The following is a 25,374-nucleotide window of genomic DNA, read 5'->3' as shown; positions in this document are numbered from 1 at the left end:
TTTGCTGAGGGGAAAAGCACAGGTAGCTTACATAGGAGTAGCGGTGGTTCGGGGTTTCGTCTAGCGGTGCTAGAAGAGGTAGTGCTGACAAGGGGATGGCCTCACAGTGGGTGAGCTGGGCTGAGCAGTAGCAATTTGGAGGAGGGTTACGGTGGTTCTCGACTCTAGGTTCTGTGGGTGTGGTTGTGGGTGAGGATAATTTGAGGTTGCTTGCAGAGGTGCGGCTGGCCATGAGTCTTGGGTGGTGTTGCCGTGGCTGAGGAGATTGGGAGGGAGGAAAAATATAGGGAGAGAGAGAGGGGCTCTGCTGAGGGGAAAAGCACCAGGCTTACGGAGGGGTAGTGGTGGCTTGGGGTTGCGTCTAGTGGTGCTGCAGGCGGTATTGAGGGCTCGGCGTGGTGCAGATCTTGGTTGACGACAGCACTCAATGAGGCAATGGCCTTCATTTGGCGACACTGATGGCGGCAATATGATGTAGCCTTTTCCGTAGGATAGAGAGAGAAAAAGAAAGCAGAGAGGGAGACCAAAGAATGGAGAGAAAGGCTGGAAATACAATGGTGGTGGAAGTCTTCGAATTTCCTGAAACTCACCGAGGCAGTGAAAGGAAGAAGGAGCAAACCATCGTTTACAAATGCACAGGGGCAAAATCGAGAAATGAAAATGTTAGACAAAAATACTGTTTCTCTAACATTCGCATTTATATATATAGTAGATAAGATATCTTCATTTGTTGGGTTGGGATATCGTAATAAAGATATAATTACTAGGTGTCAAACCAGCAATTCTCCAATCATAAAACGAAGTAATCGCAACCCTGATCATTTGTATTTTAGAGTAAACAGACAAAAAAGCATTATTGTTAAAAATGTAGATATTATCGATGTGAAAAATGATAAATTTATAAAGACTTGTATGAGGTTTTTCTATTTGAAACTTGTATAATAATTTATCAAACTTTAATAAGATTCAAGTGTTGTACTTGTAAATGACGTGTTTCATACCGTCAGCCACACGGAGCACCTGCAGCAAACAAAGGGGAGGCACTAGTTGCCCAGTGGAGTCTCTGATGCTTATGTCAGTAATAGTATGAGAATAAATGTATGTAAAGAAGAAGTGAATCAAGTTCAAGTGTATTATTTCTTACCTACTGTAGGCTATTTATAGAGGTTATTTCCTTGGAGTGATAGAGTCCAATTTGCATTGTGAAACATTTTTCCTTTTAGGAGTGTGAGCCCATTTCCTATTAGAAGTGTGAGTCCATCTCCTGCTAGAAGTGTGAGTCCATCTCCTGTTAGAAGTCTGAGTCATCTCCCTCTTAGGAGTCTGAATCTCTTATTGACTTTATCTCTTAGCTAAAATTGTGGGGGCACAACTATCCCTTCAAGTTACCCCGCTAATTTTCTTTGTGCTGGAACATGAAAAATTAAATACTTTCTATTCTTTTTACCTGCCTTTTACCTCGCTGGCTCTTGGGCGTCTGCTTGCTTTTGTTTTCTCCTACCCCGTCGAGGATCCATGCTAGTTAGTGCATGTGGGTGTCTTCACTTCCTTTTGGTTAGCTACCAGTTGGCTGCACCATGAACGAGGATCGACCTTTTGGTTGTCTTGGAAATCTTCAAGTCAACCATGATAAATGTAACCTGCAGAAAAAGCAATTCTGGTAGCTGTGAAGCCTTAGAAGGCCTTGAGAATCTTCAAGTCAGTAATCTGCAAAATAAATTAAGAAACTTGGTCACTGGTTTCCCGTTTGGTCCCTGGTTTGTTGTTTAGTCCTTAGTTTTCTGTTTGTTTCGTGCTAAGCGGTGAGGGGTTTAGCTTGGAGAGATAGGCGGTAGATGTATTTGACCACATTAGGTATCAGCACGGAGCTCGATTTTGAGTTTGTTTGTTTGTGTGAATGTTTGCTTGAGAAATTGTTTATTGTAGGCTAAGAGTGACTATTTTTGTCTATTGGTTTTTGGTGTGTATTTTTGTGATCGTTTTTGCTTTTGTTGGTAGTAGTAGATTTCCTGCCCCTTGACATAAATTGTTGTTGTGTTCTTGTTTTGTTGTTGGTGTTCGCTGGTAGTAACCCACGCTTAAGTGATCAGGGAGCCCGTCGACTCCCTGAATCCACATTAGTCGGTTGTTGAGTCTGTCGACTCGTTCCCGAAGGAAACCCGCGTGTGGTGGTTGTGGTACTCGGTGGCTCATTCTAAAAGGTAACTTTGGAGAGGGTCGTGTTGTCTTCTGACCTCCACGCCGGTTCGATGGCGACCCCTCGAGAGGGTCGTGTGGTCTGTGGTCTTCTGACCTCCATGCCCGTTTGATGGTGATCTCTCGAGAGGGTCGTGTGGCCTTTTGACCTCCACGCCCGTTCGATGGTGATCTTTGGAAAGGGTTGTGTGGTTTTCTAACCTCCATGCTCATTCGTTTGAAGAGGGTTGTGTGGTCTGTGCGACCTCCACGCCCGTTTGTTTGGAGAGGGCCATGTGGTCATTGTGACCTCCACTCCTGTTCGTTTGGAGAGGGTCATGTGGTCTGTATGACCTCCACGCTTGTTCGTTTGGAGAGGATCGTGTGGTCTGTGCGACCTCCATGCCCATTTGTTTGGAAAGGGCCATCTGGTCATTGTGACCTCCACTCCCGTTCGTTTGAAGAGGGTCGTGTGGTCTGTGTGACCTCCACACTTGTTCGTTTGGAGAGGGTCGTGTGGTCTGTGCGACCTCCATGCCCGTTTGTTTGGAGAGGGCCATGTGGTCATTGTGACCTCCACTCCCGTTCGTTTGGAGAGGGTCGTGTGGTCTGTGTAACGTGCACGTCCTTTTGATGGCGATCTCTGGAGAGGTTCTTGTGGTTTTTGCGACCTCCACACTAGTTCGTTTGGAGAGGGTCATGTGGTTTGTGCAACCTCCACGCCTGTTCGTTTGGAGAGGGCCATGTGGTCTGTGCGACCTCCATGCCCGTTCGTTTGGAAATGGTCGAGTGGTCTGTGCGACCACCATGCCCATTCGTTTGGTGAGGGCCATGTGGTCTGTGCGATCTGCACGCTCGTTCAATGGCGATATCTGGAGAAAGTCGTGTGGTTTTCTGACCTCCACGCCCGTTCGTTTGGTTGCTGAGTGGGTCATGGGGTTCTTTGATCTCCACACCCTTCTTGATTGCTGAGTGGGTCATGGGGTTCTTTGACCTCCACACCCTTCTTAATTGCTGAGTGGGTAGTGGGGTTCTTTGACCTTGAAGCCCTTCTTGATTGTACCGCGTCCTGAGGAATTTTCACTAACACAAAATAGGTAAGCGTAATACAATTTACAAGTTTGGAATTTGCAAACCTGAGCCATCCCTCTAATGTGTGGTGAACGCTGGTGATACATGGGCGATGCCCGCGGGTAGCCATGCCTTGGCACGGGCAATGGCAGAACCACATATGCTTTTTTACCCGCCAAGGGGTGCTGCCTGTCATGAACGCAGCTAGCAACCAAGAGATATTATTTGCACTTGAGTGATTCTAGTGAAGTGTTGCTCGCTAAGAGGGTGGCAAGATGCACTTCAATTGTGTTGGCCACGGCGTTGCAGTGCAATTATGGTTTCAATCTGTTGGGTACAACAGATCTCTTGAAAGTCCATGGCTACACGACTACAATATGCAACAGTTTGCCAACATTGTGTATCCCATGCACATTGCAAGTTTTACGTTGGACATGCATGTACTTGTACTTTGGCCAGTAGGCATGCATGTACACGTAATATACGTCATGTATCTGCTCTATTCTTCTCATGTTTTCTCATTATTTCACATATGTTAGTAAAACATATACAAAAGGGAAAAAAGTAGAAAAACTTATCTAAACTTTCGTTGATGATTCAGTGAGTTGGAGAATATTTTTCTCCCTATTCTGGTGTATCGATCTATAGATGAGGTTTCCATGCAGATTTGTGACGAGGAGCACTGACAAACTCCGTGGCGAATAAACTTAGTGGGCCGCTATTTTGTTCTAAGTAGTTGAGCGAGCTGCCCGTAGTGTGCGCATGAGCAAGAAAGGTGAGGGACTTTGGCGAGGAGCACTGTGAGGTGTCTAGACCTCCTTGCCAGCGACATAAATATCCGACGAAGTAGGTGGTGGTTGAGCTGGATCCCTCGGGTTGCTCGTCGTCGTGCTCCCAATGTTTGCACGGTGCACAGTCCTCATGGTGTGCTGCTGAGGCAACGATAGGTTGAGAGGAAAGTCCTTGACATGCACTCTACATGCCATGCACAGCATGGGTAGCAGGTGCAGAACGACGAGGTGCATGGCGAGAGACAGTTGAGCCGAGTGGTCTCCTTTGGTGCACACGTGCGAGAATGGCGAGGCGAGGAGTAGATGGCGTCGAGTGGTCTCCCTTGGTACGCACGGGCGAGAACGGTGAGGTGCATGGTGAGGAGCTCTAGGGGTCGGGAACCACCGCGCCGATGGCAGACAATGCCGGCGAGCAAGGTGGTGGTCGGCGATGGGCTAGCCAGCCCACAAACGCCTGGTTTGGTGGTATTTCGACAGCGTGCATCCTCTGCCCACGCTATGCAAGACGCAACTGGTTACCGATGTTAGGGAACCACCCCACCGGCTACAAAAACTACTGGCAGTGTGGTTGGTGGGTGGTGGTCACTCTGCAAGCTCATGGATACCGGTGTGTGGGCCTCCAACAGCTTGTTGCTCTCTGCCCACACTATGCACGACGTGCACAAATCCCCACACAACTTTCTCAAATTCCCACACAAAATAAAATAAACAATTCAACTTTTTCAAATCCCAAAACAAAAATAATATTAAAAAATATATTCTAACAATATTTTATTCAACTTTTTGACTTTAATCTCATCTCATCTCTGAAAACAAACGAGCCCTTAGTGACAACATCCAGCTTCCGTCACGCAGTTGTAGTAATACGTTAGCATGAGTAAATAGGAGCCCTATGTCGGGAACCCATGCATTTCTGTCCCTTTCAAAAGTAGAAAAAAAAATTAGATTTGTGTGGCTTGACTTGTTTAACTAAACCAATATCTATGAAAAGATGATAGAAATTGAGATGATAAATATATTTTTTCTTTTTAAATTAATGAAGAAGATTATTGTCATGCAGAGAGTATAATATTCTAATTTTATTTATTTATTTTCGTTTGTTGGGAGAGAATATCGTAATAAAGATATTGCTAGGTGTCAAACAAGCAATTCTCCAACCCAAAAACTAAGTAATCGCAGCCCTCATTTGTATTTTTGAATAAACAGAAAAACAAGCATACTTATTCGAAATATAGATATTATGGCAATAAATTGGATTTTACATCATAATTTGATCCATTATATACAGGAGTTATTGAGATCTTTTACTCATCATCTTTATACAACATACTTGTTAAAGAAATAGAAAATAAAAAATAAAAAATAAAAAATTATGCATAGTGTTTGATGTAAAAATAATGAGTAAAATATTTCTAATTTTTTTTTTTTTTAATAATGAGAGCGAAGCAGAAACCTAGGCCACAAATCCAAATCCACGAGACGAGCGAGTGAAGAATATTTGATTGCGACTGTCTGGTTCACTGATTATTGCGCGGTTTGCACGTCCATTCCTCACTATTATGAACCTTCCATACACATAAAAAAATTGTTGAATTATTGAGTTTGCCTTATTAATTAAATTAATGAGCAGGTCATGAGAATGATTCTGAAAAATAATAAAAGAAATCGTCTCTATATTTTTAATAAAATATATCTAGCAATGATTTTTTTTAAAATATTATTCTTACTCGAATTTGAGAATTTAAGTGAGAGAAGTGTGTATAAAGTGGACTTTATAATATTTATTATTGTATTTATAAATATTTTGAATAGTATTAAATGAATCCGTACTGAAAATGATGGAAAGTCTTTCAAAGAATCACGTTACACGTGTCGAAAATCAGTAAGTAAAAAAAGTGATAATGAGTAATTAACTATTTTTTCTGCAGCATGGCCCTTATTATTTCCATAATAATGTACATAATTATGAATATGAATATGTGTATATACGAATATGCTTGAATTTTAATTATATGCTGCTCGTATCAGCTCAAACCTTTCTAAGAAGGAAAATGATTTACACACAATATTTTTTATAATTATATTTTAAATGAGAGATATTTTTATAAAATATCTTATAGAAGTAACATAATTTTATAAAGGAAAATGATAGTTGCAATTGTAAGTGTGCAAGCGCCGTACAATTATTTTAAAAAAATTGAATAAATACGAAACTCACATAAAAAAGAATAATTTTTTAATAGTAGATCCTACTCTTTTTCAAAGCGATTGCACGACGCTTGTGCACTCCACGACTGTATGTAACATTACTCTTTTGGAGACCTTATTCATCTTTCGTAAGCTTTAGACTACGTTTGAATATTGAATTAAGTTGAATTGAGATAAAAATTAAAAATTAAATAAAATCTAGTTAAAATATTATTTTTTAATATTATTATTATTTTAGAATTTGAGAAAGTTGAATTATTTATTATATTTTGTGTTAAAATTTAAAAAAATTTAATAATTAGATAAGATGAACTAAGATGAATTAAGATGAGCAGGGCCGGCTCAACCATTAGGCGAGTTAGGCAATTGCCTAAGGCCCCTAATGGAAGAAGGCCCCAAAAAAAAAATATATATATATATATATATAAAGTAGAATTTAAAAAAAATGTATATATATACCAAATAAAAAACTTTAATAATTAATTCAATGAGAATGAAAATATAAACAAGATCAAATAGATATTATATCATTATTAGTTTTTAAAAGTATCACATATAATAATTATTTTACCTATTCTCTTTCTAAGAATACACTTCTCTTTTATTATTATTAGTTTAATATATAATTAATGTGAAAATTATAAATAGCAAAATTTAATTTTTCAGTGTTCATAAAATTTTTTTGTATAATCCTTTGAAGAGGCAAGGGCCCACTTTTTTTCAAATGTGTAAGTTGTTTATAGAACTTTATTGAAAATAATAATTATAATTGTGTCTAAGAATCTAAAATACCTATGAAACTAGATTTGATAAAATTGTTTCTAAATCAAAAATTTTCTAATAAAGATTAAGTCAGTTATTAATTGAAAATATGGTATAAAATCTTAATCAATAATTTTACTTTACAAAATGATAGGAATTGTTTTTAAATAAAAATATAATATAAAAAAAATTATTTAAAAAAAAAAAAAAGGCCTTACTCAAAATTTTAGCCTAGGCCCCACAATGTATTAAGCCGGCCCTGAAGATGAGTTTAAAATCTAAACGTACCATCATCGTCATTGGGATTTTGGAGGAAGTGGCCGGCGAGTAAGGTGAGCATCTTCTTCTTCCTCAATCATAAAAATGTTATTTATCTTATTATCTTGATATCAAATAACAGATTATAAATAACAAATATTAGTAAATAATTTCTACTCACGATTTAATAACACATCGGAAATGAAGTAATAATAGTTAAAATGATGATGAGTAATAATAGTTATTTATCTTATATATATATATAGTTCTTACCTCTATTAATGTTTTTTGAAAAAAGATATTTGTAACCATGAATTCATTTGCAACCACAATATAATCGCTTTGAAAAAAATGAATAAAACATCATACCTACATAAAAAATATCAATTTTTTAATATTAAATTTCACTCTTTTTTAAAACGATTACGCGACGGTTGCACACTTCATAATTATATATAGAATTACTCATATTTTTTGGTCACTGTATATACGTATGTTGTGCTGATCAGGGACGAGGATGTTGAGAGGCAAGGTCTTAAGAATGATGGTATTGGTTCAGAACAAAAGACAATAATAAAAATGGCAATTGGGAAGGTCAACCAACGTTTGATGAGGTGGCTCCATTGGGATGTGGCTTTTAGTGGTTTGCGTGGTTGCAGTAACAGTGGACCCTTTGTTCTTTTATCTTCAGGTCATCAGCCAGGCTGTCAAATGCATTACGATAGATACCACTTTGAAAATCATTGCTATTTGTGTGCGATCGTTCCTGGATTTGGTTGCTCTTGGGGATTTGGTTGCTCGGTCAATGGATTGCAGTGCTTACAGTTACTCGAGGTCAGACTACGTAATTAACATTCTCAGCATTCTACCAGTCCACCAAGTACTACTATTACAAACTTTTCTGCTTCTAATTTTATGATCCAAACAATATTACTAATTAAATTATATATCTTGTATTGTATATGTAAATGACGTGTTTCACACCACCAATCGTACGGATAATCTGCAGTAATGAAGATTCAGTGATGATCATTCTGAGTAGACTCCGATGCTTAAGTCAATAACAGTATAAGGATAAATGTATATAAAATGAAGATGGATTTGTTTGTTACCTCTAACAAATTATTTATAGAAAGATGTGGCGTAATGACCACTAACTCTGATTATCAGTCCTCTGTACTTATCCTTCATGATCTCTTATTAACTAGAGAAGATACCTCTTGTTTTGTAGGAGTTATCTTACTCAAGATAATTGTATCCAACTATGGGCCTTATATCTAGCTCTTTGGAGTTATCTTATCTTATGATTTTGGTTACGAGCCCCCTATCCATGGGGCTCTTAACCCTAAACATCAGGCTAGCCTTCTGAGTCTTAGTGATAGGCTTAGTCTTAGAGATGGGCTCGAAGCCCAGGGGGCCCAAATGTCTCCTCCAGTTATCCCGCTAATTTCCATTACATTGACACATGAGAAATTAAACTTTTCTTTTACCCATTGGCTACCTTGCAAGTCTGTAGGCATTTATTCGCACTTTTTCCTTTTTTGGTTGTAGTCCTTGATAGGTGGCGTGCACTAGCCTTCATCCGCTCCTTTTAGGGAAGACGTGGCTTGCGTCAGCCATAACTATTCCTGCTAATTTAATAGTTTTCAAAAGAAATAGTAACTGTCGATGCAGCCAACCCTTCGGACTCCCAAGAACGCTCATGATTACCTTATCTGGATTTGCTCACATGTCATTTACTTCCCGTGACCCCTCCCTTCCCACTTCTTTGCTCTTTTGTCTTCCTCACATTTCTTTGCACTTCTCTTTGTCTTCCTCGCGTTTCTTCTTTCTTCCATCCTCCTCACCCTTCTTCACACCTCTCTGTCTTGTTCACAATACTTCTTCAAGATATCTAACAATACTTCTTCAAGATATCTACAATGGTTGGTCACAGCTCTTCTAAGATTTCCCCCAAATCAAAGGGCAAATCTTCCCTTACCCGTCACCCGACTTCTTTAGACGGGTACCCATTGAGTTCAGTTCTCGATGTGGAGGACCTTGTTGAACTGAGAGAGTTGTTCCGCAACCCGAATCGGTGCATATGAACATTCCAAAAGGGGGGTGCATCGACGAGGAGGGCTACGGTGGGGACATAGCCCTAATGGTTTGTGCCCTAACCCATGGGCTGCGTCTCCCTTTGATCTGCCCAGTGCTCGATGTTTTACACTTCCTGAACCTCGCTCTTGCCTAGCTTTATAGTAAGGCATGGCACATCTTAATGTGTGCCTACGTAGTCTTCTGTCTCGTGCTGGAGCCCCTCGGGGAGAAGTACCCCGACCTTACAGCTAAGGGTTTCCTTTCTTTCTATGGAGTGGTGTCCCTGTCGGGGAACATTTGCAGCTTCCGTGTGCGTGGGCAAAGGCTGACAGCCTTTGAAGGGCGTTATTCCAATGCCAAACAATGGAATAGTAAGTTTTTCTTCATTTCTGGTTGTAGCTGGGAATATCCCGTCGATGAAATGCAAATAAGGGATTACCCCGTTTCTGCCAATTGGGGGCGTGTCCCTAATGACAAACACTTGTTGTTGGAGCTGACTAACGGTCATCGTAACATTGTGGGCCTTGTCCATGACTAGGCGAAAGACCACGACCACGAGCACAGTGGTCTATGGTCAGATGACCTTTTTTCTATTCCTAGCATTGATAGATTTTTTATTGTGCCAAGTCGCGCCATGTCAGGAGGACCAAGCTCAAATAGATTCCCCTTCAAGCGAAAAGAAGCTCTCCCCAAATTGAGAGGCCTAAAATGAAGCGCCCTCGTGTCGAGGGAGTGAAGCCTAGGGGCGTCTCTGGTTCCCATGCGAAGCTGGCGCAGGGGGTGGATGCAGATGCGACTGTTCCTGGGGAGGCTATGCCGGCAACGTCCCCTGTTAGGGCCTCCTCATCAGGGAGCCTAGGTCTTGACGACCTGGGTGCCTTGATGAAGCAGGCTATCGAGGACCTCTCTTTAGCCTATGAATTTGGACTCCTTTCGGGGGATGGCGACGTGGATACTTCTTTTGAATTCCCCTCAGTTCTTGTTGTGGATCTCGCATCTTGTGGCCAGAGTGATTTGAATGATATATATGCGGCTTTTGCCTTGGGCGTGTATGGAAAAAGGGTGTTTTATGTTCCCGCCTCTGGTGCTTGTGGTGCCTGAAGGTGGCAACATTGTCTCTTGTGGGGGCAAGATTCTTCCCCGCATTCCCTCCCTACTACTATTTCAAGCAGCGAGACTCTGCCTACAGATCAAGATAGGGTGTCCATCCCTTCACCAACTCCATCGTCATTTGGTGGGGGATGCAAGACACCACCCCTCATGAGGGTGGTGTCATGCGAGGCGATCGAGGTGCTTTCGGTGGCAGTGCCTTTGAAGAGCAGGGGACGTTGAGGTAGGTGCCCAGTGTGAAGATCGAGCGGGCGAGCAAGTTGGCACCTGCTAAGATGAGCCAATAAGGGATCAAGTTGGCGCCCGTGTTGAAGGTGGCCTGTCTGCGTCCAATCCTGAGGCTACCATGGGCCTGGACCTAAGTTTGGGGCAGCTAGTGTAGGCTAAAGCCAATGTGATGGATGACCCCAGTTGGGTGGAGGAGGCTAGCCTCCGTGTTTCTGTGCCTCCGTTAGAGGTAGTCGTGGAAACGACCAGACGTCTGAAGCAAATGTTGGCTCCAGTAAAGCCTTTTTTCATTTGTCTTTGTATATGGGCACCCGTTTCTTTGGTGCTTGTATGGAATGTATTTGACATTTTGTGCTTGTGTAGAATGTAGAGGCTTTGGTATCTTGGATTGTGGAGGAAGCTTGTTTGGAGTTAGAGGTTCGTGAGGTGAAAGCTTTCTTTCTTTGCCAAGCAATAGAATGATTGTCTTAAGGTTGAGAGGGACTAGTTGTGGGCTTCTGGAGCAGTTTGATGGTTATGTTCAGTCCTTGGAGGCTGAACTTGTACTTAGTGGATGGTTGTCTGTAAGTTTGAAAATCGTGGGGTCTTTTGACCTCCACACCTTTGTTAATCGCACAAGGAGTGTGCCACCAAGGTCTTGCTAACTTTCGCACCCGCTTTGGTTGTGCTGTGAGTATGTAACTCACCTTTCAATCACTAACTTTGGAGAGGTCGTGGGTCTTCTAACCATTACTCCAATTTTAAGTAACTTTGGAGAGCAGGTCGTGGGGTCTTCTGACCTCCATGCCTGTGTTGGTTCTACTGCGAGTATGTAACTCGACTTCCAGTGGCTAACTTTGGAGAGAGGGTCATGGGGTCGTCTGACCTCCATGTCCGTTCGATTGCACCTCAAGCATGTAACTTGACTTTCAGTGGCTACCTTCGGCATAAAGGGTCGAAGGGTCTTCTGACCTCCACGGCCGTTCGATTGCACCACACATCCGTTCAATTGCACTGCGAATATGTAACTCGACTTTCAGTGGCTATCTTTGGAGGGAGGGTCATGGGGTCTTCTGACCTCCACGCCCGTTCGATTGCACAACGAGTATGTAACTCGACTTTCAGTGGCTAACTTTGGAGGAAGGGTTTGAGGTCTTCTGACCTCCACACTCGTTCGATTGCAACGCGAGTATGTAACTCGACTTTCAGTGGCTAACTTTGGAGAGAGGGTCGTGGGGTCTTCTGACCTCCACCCCTGTTTTGCATAATAATGGATTAAATACTTAGCTGTTTTATTGCCTTGAGTTTCGAAGAAAATATACATTCCCAAAAGCAAAAATTGTCTCTAAAATAAATGTAAATGCATAAGGAGATAAACTTTCTAAGGATAGAACATTTTTAGGTGCTCGACGTTTCATAAATGTTGCAACTCTCTTCCCTCGTTGTCTTTAAGCCAGTATGATCATGGACAGTTGATAGCGGTCACTACATAGAGCCCTTCCCAATGTGGACCGACCTTCCCTTCATCCTGGGTGGTGACTCTTGCTTCTCTTAGGACTAGGTTGGCTTGACCCGTTTGTTGAAATATTGCTTGGCTTTGCTCTTACTGAGGATGTTCTAGACCTCTGCATCCTCTCTCACCTCTTCAAGGAGGTCTAACTGTTTGCCAAGTGCTTGGTCGTTCTCCGCCTAATCGAAGTGGTTGGTTCAGTATGTTGGCAAACCGACTTCTGTGGGGCCTATCGCTTCACTTCCGAACACCAAAGTGAAAGGCGTCTCCCATATCGTGGTCTTCACCAAGGTCTTGTAAGCCCACAAGACTCCTGGCAGCTTTGCTGCCCACTCGCCCTTCCAGTCGCCTAATTTCTTCTTCAAAATTTCGATTAGGGATTTTTTTGTTGATTCTGCTTTTTCGTTTACTCGAGGGTGTCCTGGTGATGAGTATTTTACCTTTATTCTGAGTTCCTGGCACCACGCTCTATAATGCTCATAATCGAATTGCTTCCTGTTGTCCGAGATTATAGCATTGGGGATCCCAAACTTGCACACGATGTTCTTCCACAAAAATTTGATTACGTTTTTAGCCATTATGGTAGTTAGGGCTTTCGTTCCACCCACTTTGTAAATTAGTCTACTGCTACTATCATGTGTTTTACTCAGCCTTTTCTGGGTAGGAATGGTCCGACCAAGTCGATCCCCCACTGGGCGAAGGGCCATGGGGAGGTAATGGAGGACAATTTTCTGGTGGGCTGTGTGGAACTGGGGCATATGTTTGGCACTGAATGCATCTCTTGGCAAACTGTTTGGCTTCCCTAAGGGCGTTGGGCTAATAGTATCCTGTCCTTATGGCTTTCCTTGCTAACGCTTTCCCGCCTAAATGATTACCATAGACGCTCTCGTGTATCTCGCGAGAACATACTGTGCCTCCTCGGGTGAGATGTACCTTACTAAGGGCGTCGTGAAGCCCTTTTTGTATAAGATGCCATTAAGTTTGATAAACCTCTCCGCTTTCCTCTTAATCTTTCTTGATGCCTCCTATCCCTAGGGGAGTTTCCCTATCTCCAGATAGTCTTCTATTTCGATGGCCCATTCCAGTGTACCAGGTCCCACCTGTGCTACCGAGATCCCAACGGCTGGTACTTCGATTAGCTTCCTCTTTACTTCACACGACAACTTTGTGTTATCCCTGGCCGACGCTGCCTTTGCTAACCTGTCCTCCACTGAGTTGTCCGCCCTTGGAATTTGCATTATAAAGAAGTATTTGAACTTGTTGCGTAATGCCAGTACCTGTTTGAGATACTTCTTAAGCTTCTCCCCTTTAATGGCGTAGGCCCCTATTACCTGGTTCACCATTATTTGGGAATAAGCTTTTACTTCTACCTATTTGGCGCCTAGTACCTTGGTAGCTAATAATCCTATTATTAAGGCCACGTACTCTGCCTCATTATTGGTGGTCCTAAAGGTGAGCGTCGCCATGTAATAATGCTCTTGACTTGCTTCTATGACAATATGTACCTTTATGCCTCCCCCTACTCGGCATGATGACCCATTGACGAAGACTGTCAAAGGTCGGTATGGAGGGGCGTCGTGATCTCTGCTGGGAACCCATTAAATTTGGCTACAAAATCTGCGAGGGCCTGGCCCTTAATTGCATTTTTGGTTGCATAGCTAATTTCGAACTCACTGAGCTCTATTGACCACGTGACCAGACGCCCGGAGGAGTTCGGTTTTTGTAGTACTCTCCCGAGAGGATTCTTTGTCAATTCCTTGATGGGGTGGGCTTGGAAGTAAATCGTAGTCTTTTGGCAGCTACTACTAGTGCGAATGCCAGCATCTCCATTTGTGGGTATCTAACTTTGGCACCTAATAGAGCACGACTTGTGTAATATACGGGCACTTGATTTCCTTCTTGTTCCTTTACTAGGATGGCAGATACGGCTTGGGGGGATACTGCCAAGTATATGTACAAAATATCCCTTTGATTGGGCTGCTTCAATTGGGGCGAGTTGGGCAAATACTTCTTCAGTTCTTCAAATGCTTGGTCGCACTCTTCATTCCAATGGTGTACCTGTTTTAAAAATAGAAAAAAAAAGGAGGCATTTGTCTGTGGACCTCGATGCTAACCTGTTCAAGAGTGCTATTTTTTCTGCTAGACGTTGAATGTTGTTGATGGTTCGAGGGGGCATCATCTTCAAGATTGCCTCTATCTTCTCAGTGTTGGCTTCTATTCCTCTTTGTGAGACTATGAATCCCAAAAATTTGCCCGAGCTCACTCCGAACGTGCATTTGGCTGGGTTCAACTTCATGTTGTATTTTTGCAATACTGCGAAGGACTCTATAAGATCTGTCAAGTGTCACTACAAGAAAAAATTCCTTTACCAGTGATTTATAAATTGCTGCAAAAAAAATCGCTGCCAATGGACATTATTTGCAGTCATTTTCAACTCGCTGCACGTTTTAACACGAAACAGTCCAGGACTTCAATTAAAAAGTTAATTGCGGCGATTGCGAATGTTTTAGCAGCGAATGTGTGGCACCCTCGACCCCCACGTGTTAAATTTTTTTTTTTTTTTTTATGGAGTTCGTGACACCGGGATGATGACCACACGGATCACGCACCCCAATAACTCTCAATGCTCAAAGCGTGTACAACATACATAAAATGTACAGTAATTTTCGCAGCGGAAATAAAAGGTCTTTCTTTATAAAGTACCAGAATTGTTCATAAAACAGTAAAACCACTTTACAAATATTTTACAGTCTTCCGACAGATAATTTAAAGAAAGCAAATAACAAAATGGAAACAAGTCCCAAAAAAAACGCTGAACAACATAACAGCGACTTAAGCTTCTGGCAGAGTCGGTCCTTCAGGTTCATACATGGGCTCTGCGTCAAAATCTACGGCACCATAAACGGAACCGTAGGGTAAACACCACTATGAGATTTTGACATCTCAGCATGTAATTAACCAAATAACATCAAAGAGATTTAAAACATAAATATACAAACACGTGATCCCAAGCGGACAAATAACAACTTACACTATTTTCCCAAAAATATCATTTGTATTATTATACCCAAAAAATCCCATTTTTGTCCCATTCAAATTTATTAAGAATTCACGCATGCACCACGGTCTCCCCTATGGACCGTCCGCACACCCTGGCTCTCTTCGTCACATCACGGGTAACGTCCGTGCATGAGACTTCGTAACGAGCGATGCTCAGTTCCGCGCTCAGCGCGTACATGGCCAAGCATCCTCTAACCTCGCCAGCCAAAGGTCACGGAATCGGTACGAGAGCGTTACCGTCTCGTCCGTTCCCGTCGTCGCCCTGCGACAACTCAGAGGATGTCACGTCAGTCTGTTACGCTTCCGAGTGACCAGAGAAGCTCCACCGTGATAATGCCCCATCTCGGCTTGGGGTCGTGAAACACACGCACTCACGCAACAGTATCAATATGCAACAGACTTCGTGACGTTACCGCATAATTTTAACAAAATGATAATTTATGCTTTTTCAACAGTTTATTAAAATACACATTTAAATAATTCATTTTACAAATTCTCAATAAATGCCGAAACATAATTTCATAAATACACGCATAGTCTCATCCGCTAATCTGGCCCCAAGCCCAATTACATTTAATAACCCAACAATTTTGACGGCCCAAGGCCCATTTATTTCACAATACCATTAAAGCTCAACACTCCAATAAATACAATTCATTTCATCAAATCAATAATGTACAATAACCAACAGTTTATAAAACCAATAAATATAACAATTTATTTATAACTTTGAGAATTTACAAACAAAGAGAAAATTACATACACAGATGAAATTGATAAAAAATCTGGAAGATCACGCGAAAGGAAATGCAGCCAACAGTGGCGATGGCGTCTCACGGCTGAAACCGTTTCTCTCAACTCACGGTTTGAACAACACAGATGAAAAACTTAACAACAACTCCCAACCAAAATACAAGATTTGGTAGCACAAGAGTTCGGCAACCTCACACACCTCACGGATTCAAAACCCAGAAATTACAAGAGAAATTGTTCTCGGATCACACCGAAAATCCCAATTAATTTAACACAAACAACACCAAACACACACCCATGGAGATCCCTAAACCAAGAGAAGCCATGGCCTATTTATAGGCCAAAAATGGCGGTTCGCACGGCGTGCGTGTCGCACAGTGGAGGAAGGAAAAAAAACAGCAGCATGCCGTGGAGGAAAAGAGATCCTCTTGCGGACGCGTGGCACGGCGGCACACACGGAAGCCATGCCCGACGCCACCGAGGAGCTTGCGGAAATGGTAGCAACCGTGTGATGCCACGGGTTTGATGGCAACCATCGGGGCGCATGCCGAACGACACGAGTAGGTGGAGGTGGCTCACGGCTGGGATTTACTCCGGTAGTAGCTGCGTGGAGATCGGCAGCAGTTGCATGGAGAAGAAATCGTAGAAGGAAGGAGAATAATCGGGAAGGAGAAGGTGCGGCGCAAGAAGGGAATAAGATGGAGCTAGGGCTCCATCCCAAAACGACGCCGTTTCAGTAATGAGTGGCTGAGCACTCACGGGCCGCACGGCTGGGCCGTGTTCTGCACAGGCCTGGGCCCCCCTTGCTGGGCTGGGCCGGTTTTCGGGTCACACATACACACACACCCACGGCCCGCAGAGAAAAATACACACAAAGCCCAAAAAAAAACAAGCAAAGCCTAAATAACATAAGTCCAAAAATAAAGAGCAAATAAAAATAAATTCTCTAAATTAAAATAAAATACTAAATAACATATTTAATTAGTATAATAAAATAACACTTAGAATAATAAGGATAAAAATCAAGTGGACTAGAGATCTCACAGAATGTGTGCGCCGCAAAATGGTTTAACTTGTTGCGACGAAAAAATTTACGCCGGGATTGATTATGGGGCGGCAAAACACGAAAATAGTTCAATTTCCCCCCAAACATTTTCACCCCACAGCTTGTTCTTCTCCATTTCGAAGAAACCCAAGAAATACGAAAACCCACTCGCCAAATACATTCTCGGCGCTTCCACCTCCTGCTTATGCCGACGGTCACTCCTGTTTGCGACATATGGAACGCCACTTGAAGGCCTCACTGTTGAAACTCCTTCGTTCACCTTCAGAGTCCCATTTTCCCAGCGCCCTTCTCTAGCTCCCCCTATACTTTGATGTTCCTCCATGGACAGCTCACCTGCAACTTAAAGTTCCTCCTACCCCAGTTTACACGTTGATTTCTGACTTCCCCGAAGGTATTGCTCCAATATCTAGAGTCGTTTCCTGCCCCTTGAATTAGATTGGGAAATAGTGCCTCCATATTCGGCTGGGAAGTAAGTTCATCTATTTTGCGAACGACCGAGGCTGATTTTCAGGGAATAAATTCCCTTTTAGGTATATTTTTGGGGTCTAATTTTTCTATAAGAGAAACCTTCCCAAATTTTGCAGTGCTTCAAAGGTTTTTTGTTTGTTTGTACAATAATTTTTTGTCACTGTCAATCTGATTCCCATGTTCTTCCTTGAGGTTTAATTTTTGTATATCTGCCTTATGCGTACGTGGTGGTCTAAGCTGTGGATATTACCATAATGCATCGATTCGTGGGTGATATTCTTGCAAAAACAGAGCCTTTTGTGTTGTAGCGTTTATGGCCCTTTACAAGTAGCTTCTAATATGTAATTAGAAGATTTCTATGAAGAATATTGCTTTGTTTGAATGTGCATTTCTTAGAGTTTTGTGGGAATTGTTTTGCTGATCATGAATTATTGTACGTTAACTCTTTCTTTTGAAAACCCATTAAGTTTTCTGTTTTTGATATATACAAATACTTAGATCCATCCGTCTCAGTTCTGTATGATATATTGATCATCTATAACTATCAGAAATAGAAATAATGCCTTGTGAACAATTCCCTAGATCAGAAAACATACAAGTGTAGAACTTTTCTTGCAGAAAGTAATATTGACATTGATTCGTGATGAACCTTATCAAGATCCGTCGCTACTAGCTAAGAGAGCAGTTAGGGAAGATTGATTTAGAAATTTGGCTGAATTTCATTGTTTTTCTCCCAATTCTTCTTTCTGTTTGCATGCATGCATTCTACCTATCTACTTGCTAGCGGCTTGTAATTCTGAATGCGTAATGTCGTAATTCAGAATTCATTCCAATCAATTAATTTAAGTAAAAAGAAGAAAGAAGGATGATGTAATTTGTCATCATCGGTGAAAGATCAAAGTGATGGATCAAGGTGGAAGATCATTAATGGGTGTATGCTATAATTAGCTATTATATATAAATGAATATATATATATATATATATTATATATACACATAACTAATATATGGAAATGGTGAAAACCGTATGGAAAGCATGCAAAAAGGAGACTATACTGGCTAAAATATTCAAGAGTTAATTATTTAGGTTTAGAACTAGCTACTAGATCTTTGTGCTCAACGTGATTACTTAATGCAAGCTGTTTAATTGATAATTGGTGTAAAGAAGTAGAAGTTCCAAGTTAAATAAGATGAAACACTTCATATGAATATTGGTAGTGCAATAATGTAATAAATAACTAACTTCGACAAGCTGGCTAGGAAATGAATTGTCCAACTTGATCACCTTGACATGTTGAGCGGCTTCTTTACACTTCACCAGCAGATCATCTGCGTACAACTCCATAGTCTTCCCAATCTGGTGCTTGAACATCCGATTAACCTACCTTTGATATGTTGCCCTAGCATTCTTTATCCCGAAAGGCATTACCCGATAGCAGTAGAGTCATCTGTCAGTTATGAATGTCGTCTTCTCCTCATCCACCTTATTCATCCTGATTTGATTGTGCCAAGAGTAGGCTTCCATAAATCTCAAAAATTTATGCCCAGCTATGGCGTCCACAATGACGTCAATCTGAGCTAGTGAGAAATTGTCCTTGAGATAAGGTTTGTTGAGGTCGGTGAAGTCCATGCACATCCTCCATTTGCCATTTGCTTTTCTGACAAGCACTATGTTGGAGAGCCATTCGAGGTAGTGGACCTCTCGTATGAAACTTGTCACTAAGAGCCTATCGATATCCTCAACTATCGTCGTGCATTTCTCCGTGCTGAATGACCTCCGATTCTGTAGTACTTTCCTGGCTTCTGGGTTAGCGCAGAGGCTATGCTTTATGACCATATTATCGATCCCTAGCATGTCTTCGTGGTTCCAAGCAAGTACGTCTTTGTGTTGGATCAGTAGCTGTTCCAGGGCCTCCTGATACTCTACTTGGAACTTGGAACCAACCCTTGCAGTGGCGGTTGGGCATTCTGGATTCAACTTTACTATATGTAAGGGCTTGTTGGCCTCAGCTTGTAGCAGATTGCTTTCATTCATTGTTTCTATGTCTTGTCCTTCTTCCAACTGAGGATGTGGCGGCAACTGTTCGTCTGAGTTGCCTACTGAACATACCGTCGACGCTCCCATCTTCAACTCCTGGACATAACAACCAATATATGCTCACCTCGGACTTCGCTGACCCCCGCTTCTGTTTGGAATTTCATTTTAAAGTGGTATGAAGTGGTAACCACCTTTAATTTGTAGAGGATCGAGTGTCCTAATATGGTGTTGCAGGACAACAGGGCCTTGACTACTAAGAAGTCTATCATGCTAGTGACTATGTGGGCACCTTGCCCTTTTGTTACCAAAAGCATGATGGTGCCGATAGGTTGAACGGCTTCTCCTGAGTACCCTTTCAGTGAAAAGGGTGATGGTCACAACTTGCTGGTACTAATCCCCATTCTAGTGAATGTGTCACAGAAAAGGACGTCAGCAGAGCTCCCATTGTCAACCAAGACTCGTCTGGCCGTGTAGTTCGCAATCAGTAGCGTAACAACCAATGCATCATCATGGGGGTACATAACCCCCTCGCAATCCTTGTTCCTGAATGAAATGGTCGGCATTGCTTTTGTCCTAGGGTATTTATATGGCCTGTCTGCCATGTATACCTCATGATACCTTGCCTTGCGGGCATGGCTTTCCTGCCAGATGTTGTGGCACCACCCCCAGTGAATCCACCTGATATCGTGCGGATTTCACCTAAGGGGCATGTTCTTGGTCTCTCCTGGGTCGTGGAGAATTATTTCTTCTCTGCCCCTCCTATTTCTGGCGTTTGGGGCTTCCGCCTCGTTTGTGCTCTCTCTCGTGATTCTCCTCCCTCTATGGCTTGATATAATTAGCCAACATTCTTTCTAGTTCCCCACTTCTAGACATTTCTTCGACCCGCTTCTTCAAGGTGATGCAATCCTCGGTCCAATGGGAATAGCTTTGGTGCTAGGTGCAGTGGCGTTGGCCTTTGCTTGACGACAATTCTTCCTTCCTTGAGGTCTTATTATTTTCCTGTACATTGTGGCTGTTATGCACCAATCGGCGCCCATGGTCTTGGTGGCTAGTGTATCAGTCTCGTTTGTCATCTTGGTGGCTTCGTCCATTTGGTTCTTTGTCTTTGTCTTTAGAATTCCTCTGGTTTCTGTTCTCCGATTTTGCCTCCTGCTTTCCTGGTTCTAGTAGAGCATGCAAGGTGTCCTCTGCATTAATGAAATCATCTACTCGGTCCATGAACTCCCTTAATGTAGGAGTTCTTCTGGCCAGCTCAGCCATGAACAGGCTTCGGGGCCAGATTCCTCCTCGAAGCACAGCAAAGGTAATCTTTTCATCTTGATCGTCTGTGGTGAGCCTTTCTTTGTTGAAATGTGTTAGGTAAGTCTTCAGTATCTCCCCTTCCTTCTGTTTTATGGTTAGCAGATAAGCTGTCGGCTTGCGTCACCTTCTGCTCACCATAAACTGCGTTCGAAGCTGCTTAGCAAGCTCCTCAAAACTGCTAATTGATTTGGGGTGAAGGGTCCCGAACCACCCTCGTGCTATTCCTTTCAGCGTCAATGGGAAGGCGCAACAAGCCACCTCCCCGAAGAAGCCGTGGAGAATCATGTGCGCTTTGAAATTCTCGAGGTGATCAATACGATCTTTAGATCCATCGTATAAATCGATCTGCGGCACTTTAAAATTAGACATAGAGGAACCGTCATGACTTCCTCACTGTAAGGGAGGTCCATGCGTGTGAGGAGCTGCTCCACGGAAGAAGAACCGCCCATCCTCTTCGCAATATCCTCGTATTGATCCACCAAACTACGTAGCTCATAATGCATATTTTTTCTTTTCTATCTCTTCACTATTAACCCCCTCCGTGCTTTGTGCATTTCCTTTAGGTTGCCTGTTCTGGGCTGGGGGATTATCCCTCTGTCGCTTTAATTCCTCTTTCTCCTTTTGCAGTTGTTCAATAACCACCATTACTTGTTTAAGCCTTTCCTTCGTTTCTGCCAACCTTACTTCTACCTCTGTCATGTTCGTTCCTAGATTCCTGTCGACTTGTGATTGCGTGACGGTTCGCATGTAAACATCATGTTAAGGTCTGTGAAGATCCTACAGACGGCACCACTGTAAAGGACGTGTTTCACACCACCAACCGTATGGATAACCATCAGTAATGAAGAGACGATGGTGATCGCCCTGGGCAAACTTCGATGCTTAAGTCAGTAACAATATAAGGATAAATGTATATAAAATGAAGATGGATCTGTTTGTTACCTCTAGAAAGTTATTTATAGAAGGATGTGACGTGATGATGACTAACTCTGATTATCAGTCCTCTATGCTTATCCTTCATGATCCCTTATTAACTGGAGAAGATACCTCATATTTTATAGGAGTTATCTTACTCAAGATAATTGTATCCAACTGTGGGCCTTATCTCTAACTCTTTGCAGTTATCTTATCTTATGGTTTTGGTTACAAGCCCCCTATCTGTGGGGCTCTTTACGCTAAGCATCGGGCTAGCCTTCAAAGTCTTAGTGATGGGCTTAGTCTTAGAGATGGACTCAAAGCCCGAGGGGCCCGAATGTCCCCTCCAATATACATCCAAGTTGGTAAAATCATATTCTTGTTAGCATGATCCTAATGTAAATTATATATCTTGTATTATATTCTTAAGAATGGATCGTAACAAAAACATTATTCCATTGATCTCCTCCAATTATTAAATTTTATGAACAATAGGTTCTAGTGCCAATTATATTTTCTGAAATGATCAGAGGTTCGAGATTCCGGCACGGAAGGAAATTCCTAAATGCAGTTGTTCTTTTGCAATATGTGCCAAGACTTTTCCGAATCTACAGATTGTGGAAAATAGTCAACCAGACTATCATCCTACCTAAAATTATCCCATCAACCAGTCATGTTAAAGTGATGAACGCAGAAGGCAGCTACAAGAATATGATTATCCCACCCAAAGGTTTTATAGTGATGCAAGCTGGATTCAATCTCTTTCTGTATCTCGTTGCCAGTCATGTATGTTTACTAATGTTAATTCATCATTTATTATGATCTCTACTACTTTATAATTAATTACATGACTACTAATCAGTTGTAGTAATATTTATAAAGACTAGTTGGGGATGAAATATCTATCTTTGATCATCAGATACTGGGTGCTTTTTGGTACTTCTTCTACATTGAGCGAGAGACCACGTGCTGGCACGTGGTGGCCTATAAGCATGATACCGGATGTAAAAAGATTTCTTTTTACTGTGGTCATGGTTGTAGCAAGATCACACATTTAAATTATCAGTTTTGCTATAAACAACCAGGGCTGGGAATTCCAGGGAATCAGCTGACATGGATATATTAAAAAAAAAAAAACTTAATAAAGTTTAGGAATCTTTCCCTCGTCTGCTTCTTCCGTTTCAAGACAAAGAAAACTCTTTTTGTCTGCTCCTTTAGACCAAGATCTCGAGGTTTACACGGAATCAAATACAGGTTTCTCCCATTTGAGGGGGCGTCCTTAGAGCTTCCTGATTTTGTTCATGAAGAATATGCCCTTGCCCCCTCTGACAAGAAAAATAATCTGGTCAATCAAGCATCTGAACCCTAGTCTGTGGAAACTACAACTTAGCTCATCTCAGCAGTTGCTCAGATATGGGACTATGCAAGTCGTCCTCTTGATGTTCTCCAAGCCAACAAAATTTTTTAATTACAATGACAGAAACTTTGACCGAGAGAAAATATTAGGTCATCTGGGTGTGGAAGGAAATGGAAAGGTACGAACTTTAGTTGATGGTGATTGTTTTTGTGTTGAAATAACAATATCTGGCAATATCTCACCTTTGGTACAACCAAATCTAGACTATTTTAAAGCATCCCAGAAGATGTGATCTGCATTCGAAACTTGTAAATTACACTTACTCATTATTCAAGAGTTTACTACGAGGTCATAACAACAAGTCTAATGAATTTTGGAAGGAAAAGTCTTGAAAACCCATCCATGCTTCTTGTGGTTTCAGGACAAAATCACCAGGAAATTCCTGGTAAAATGGAATTGCAGCTTCGCACTTTCTGTTTTTACCCTTGGTTTTATTTAAGGCAAATGGAGGAAGATGAGTTCTGGGGTTAAAAACGAAGGAAAGAAAAATACGAAACGGCCCCGTTTCATTTTCCATGGGGGCACCGGTTCCCCTGCGGTTTCCCTCCCGGTTGTATATAGTATTTTTCTTGAATTATTATTGCGCTTTAGAAAACCCAAATACCACTCTCTTTAATTTTGGAATATTCCAAGACGCCCATGAATCTGGTATTCTGGAGTCTATGGATTTTCCGCAGAAGACCATGTTCTGTTTTTGGTGGGGCCTGCAAAATTTGAGGTTCACACGTGTTACACTTATTTATTTATTTATTTTATATTGAGATGATTGAGATGCATAATCATACATGCATTATGTTCCTTTAAACTTAATTCCTCACCCATTTTACAATGTAATCAAACATAATATGTTGAAAGTACCACTTTGAGACATAACTAAATCGTACTACCAAAAATACTAAGATGTGCATCATACCTTTTTTTATTCTTAACTTATGTCAATGATTAAAATCGAATGAAAGTCATATTTGATTAAAAATTATAGTTTAAATGTGCGAGGTGCATGCCAAAGTAGTAATTCAGCTACCACAATATTAATTTCAACAAATTAAAGAAAGATAATAATTTGAAGGTAAAAAGACGTTATAAATGAGCACTCTCATTGGATTAGCCAAAGTTAAAGGACATTTTTTATAAATGTAAAATAAATTTGACTTTTAACTATTCCATTCATATAAATCTCCACATTGGAATAGTTATTTTTTCATTATATAATAATAAAATAATATAAGATGAATTTAGTTTTGATTATTCACATCAAATCTTCACATTAGATTATACATTTATTCATTGTATAATAATGAGTAATTAATAATTTCAAAATATTTAATTTTTTTAATTATTAATTTATTTTATTTTATCATATTTTACTATTCTTGTAACACCCCGTATTTTAGTGTATTTTTATTGAAGGATTATTTTAATAATTCAAAAATTTATTCTCTTGTCTTAAAATTATCGGATATTTTAAATGGTTTATTTTATGATCTTTAAATTGTGAAAATTAAATTGTTATGTTTTCTTAATATTTATTTATTGTTGTACATTTAAATTGTTCTTCTTTTTAAATTAATTGATTGTGAGATTTAATTATTTTATTTTCATTGTATCATTACGTTTAATTTATTTTAATGGATTTGCTGTTTTAAAATCATTTTCGTTGGATCATTTTCTGTGACCCAAGATGTGAGGATTGGACCTCATTTCTTTCCCTTCATTTTTCTTTTCTTTCCTCTTCTTTTTCTTTTCCCCAGCTCTCCCCGGCGCGACAGCCCTTCCCCTTCCCTTTCCCGTGCGTCCGCGTCTTCCTCACCCAACCCACCGTCGTCGTGCTGTCGTGCGCGACACCGCCCCTCCCGTTCGCTCCCCCACCGGCCGGCAACCACTCCCCGTCAATCCCAGCCCCTATCTCGCCGGCATTCTCCTCCACGCACGGCTTGAAGCCGTGGCGTTCCTTGAGCTCCAGCTTCGCCGTCGCACCACTTCCGGCCACCATCTCTTCACCACTTCATCCTCGACCTCCTAGCAACCCAATGGACCCAACCCGAGCTCCGATCCGTCACCGGTGAAGCCTATCTATCTCTATTTCCGATTTGGACATCTTTGGCCTAAAACCACCCTTTGCGCCGCCACCCACGGCAAACCACCACCACCACTAGCTTCACCGACATCCCTAAGCCCTACCCT

At 41.5% G+C, this 25,374-nt stretch overlaps 1 protein-coding gene and 1 long non-coding RNA gene across 2 annotated transcripts in view; one reads left to right on the top strand and one right to left on the bottom strand.

Annotated features, from left to right (window-relative positions):
- LOC121258099 overlaps nt 1–25,374 on the bottom strand; it is a 97,948-nt gene that overhangs the window by 19,346 nt on the left and 53,228 nt on the right. The window lies entirely within an intron of this gene.
- LOC121258097 (cyclic nucleotide-gated ion channel 1-like) overlaps nt 22,492–25,374 on the top strand; it is a 51,287-nt gene continuing 48,404 nt past the window's right edge. The window contains exon 1 of the mRNA XM_041159461.1: nt 22,492–22,559. The gene's annotated coding sequence lies outside the window, so the exon portion shown is untranslated. The remainder of the gene's footprint in view (nt 22,560–25,374) is intronic.

Source organism: Juglans microcarpa x Juglans regia, chromosome 3S, assembly GCF_004785595.1.
Source record: "Juglans microcarpa x Juglans regia isolate MS1-56 chromosome 3S, Jm3101_v1.0, whole genome shotgun sequence".
Lineage (NCBI taxonomy): Eukaryota > Viridiplantae > Streptophyta > Magnoliopsida > Fagales > Juglandaceae > Juglans > Juglans microcarpa x Juglans regia.
The sequence above is the reverse complement of the archived record's forward strand: the minus strand, read 5'-3'. Positions and strand labels throughout refer to the sequence as shown.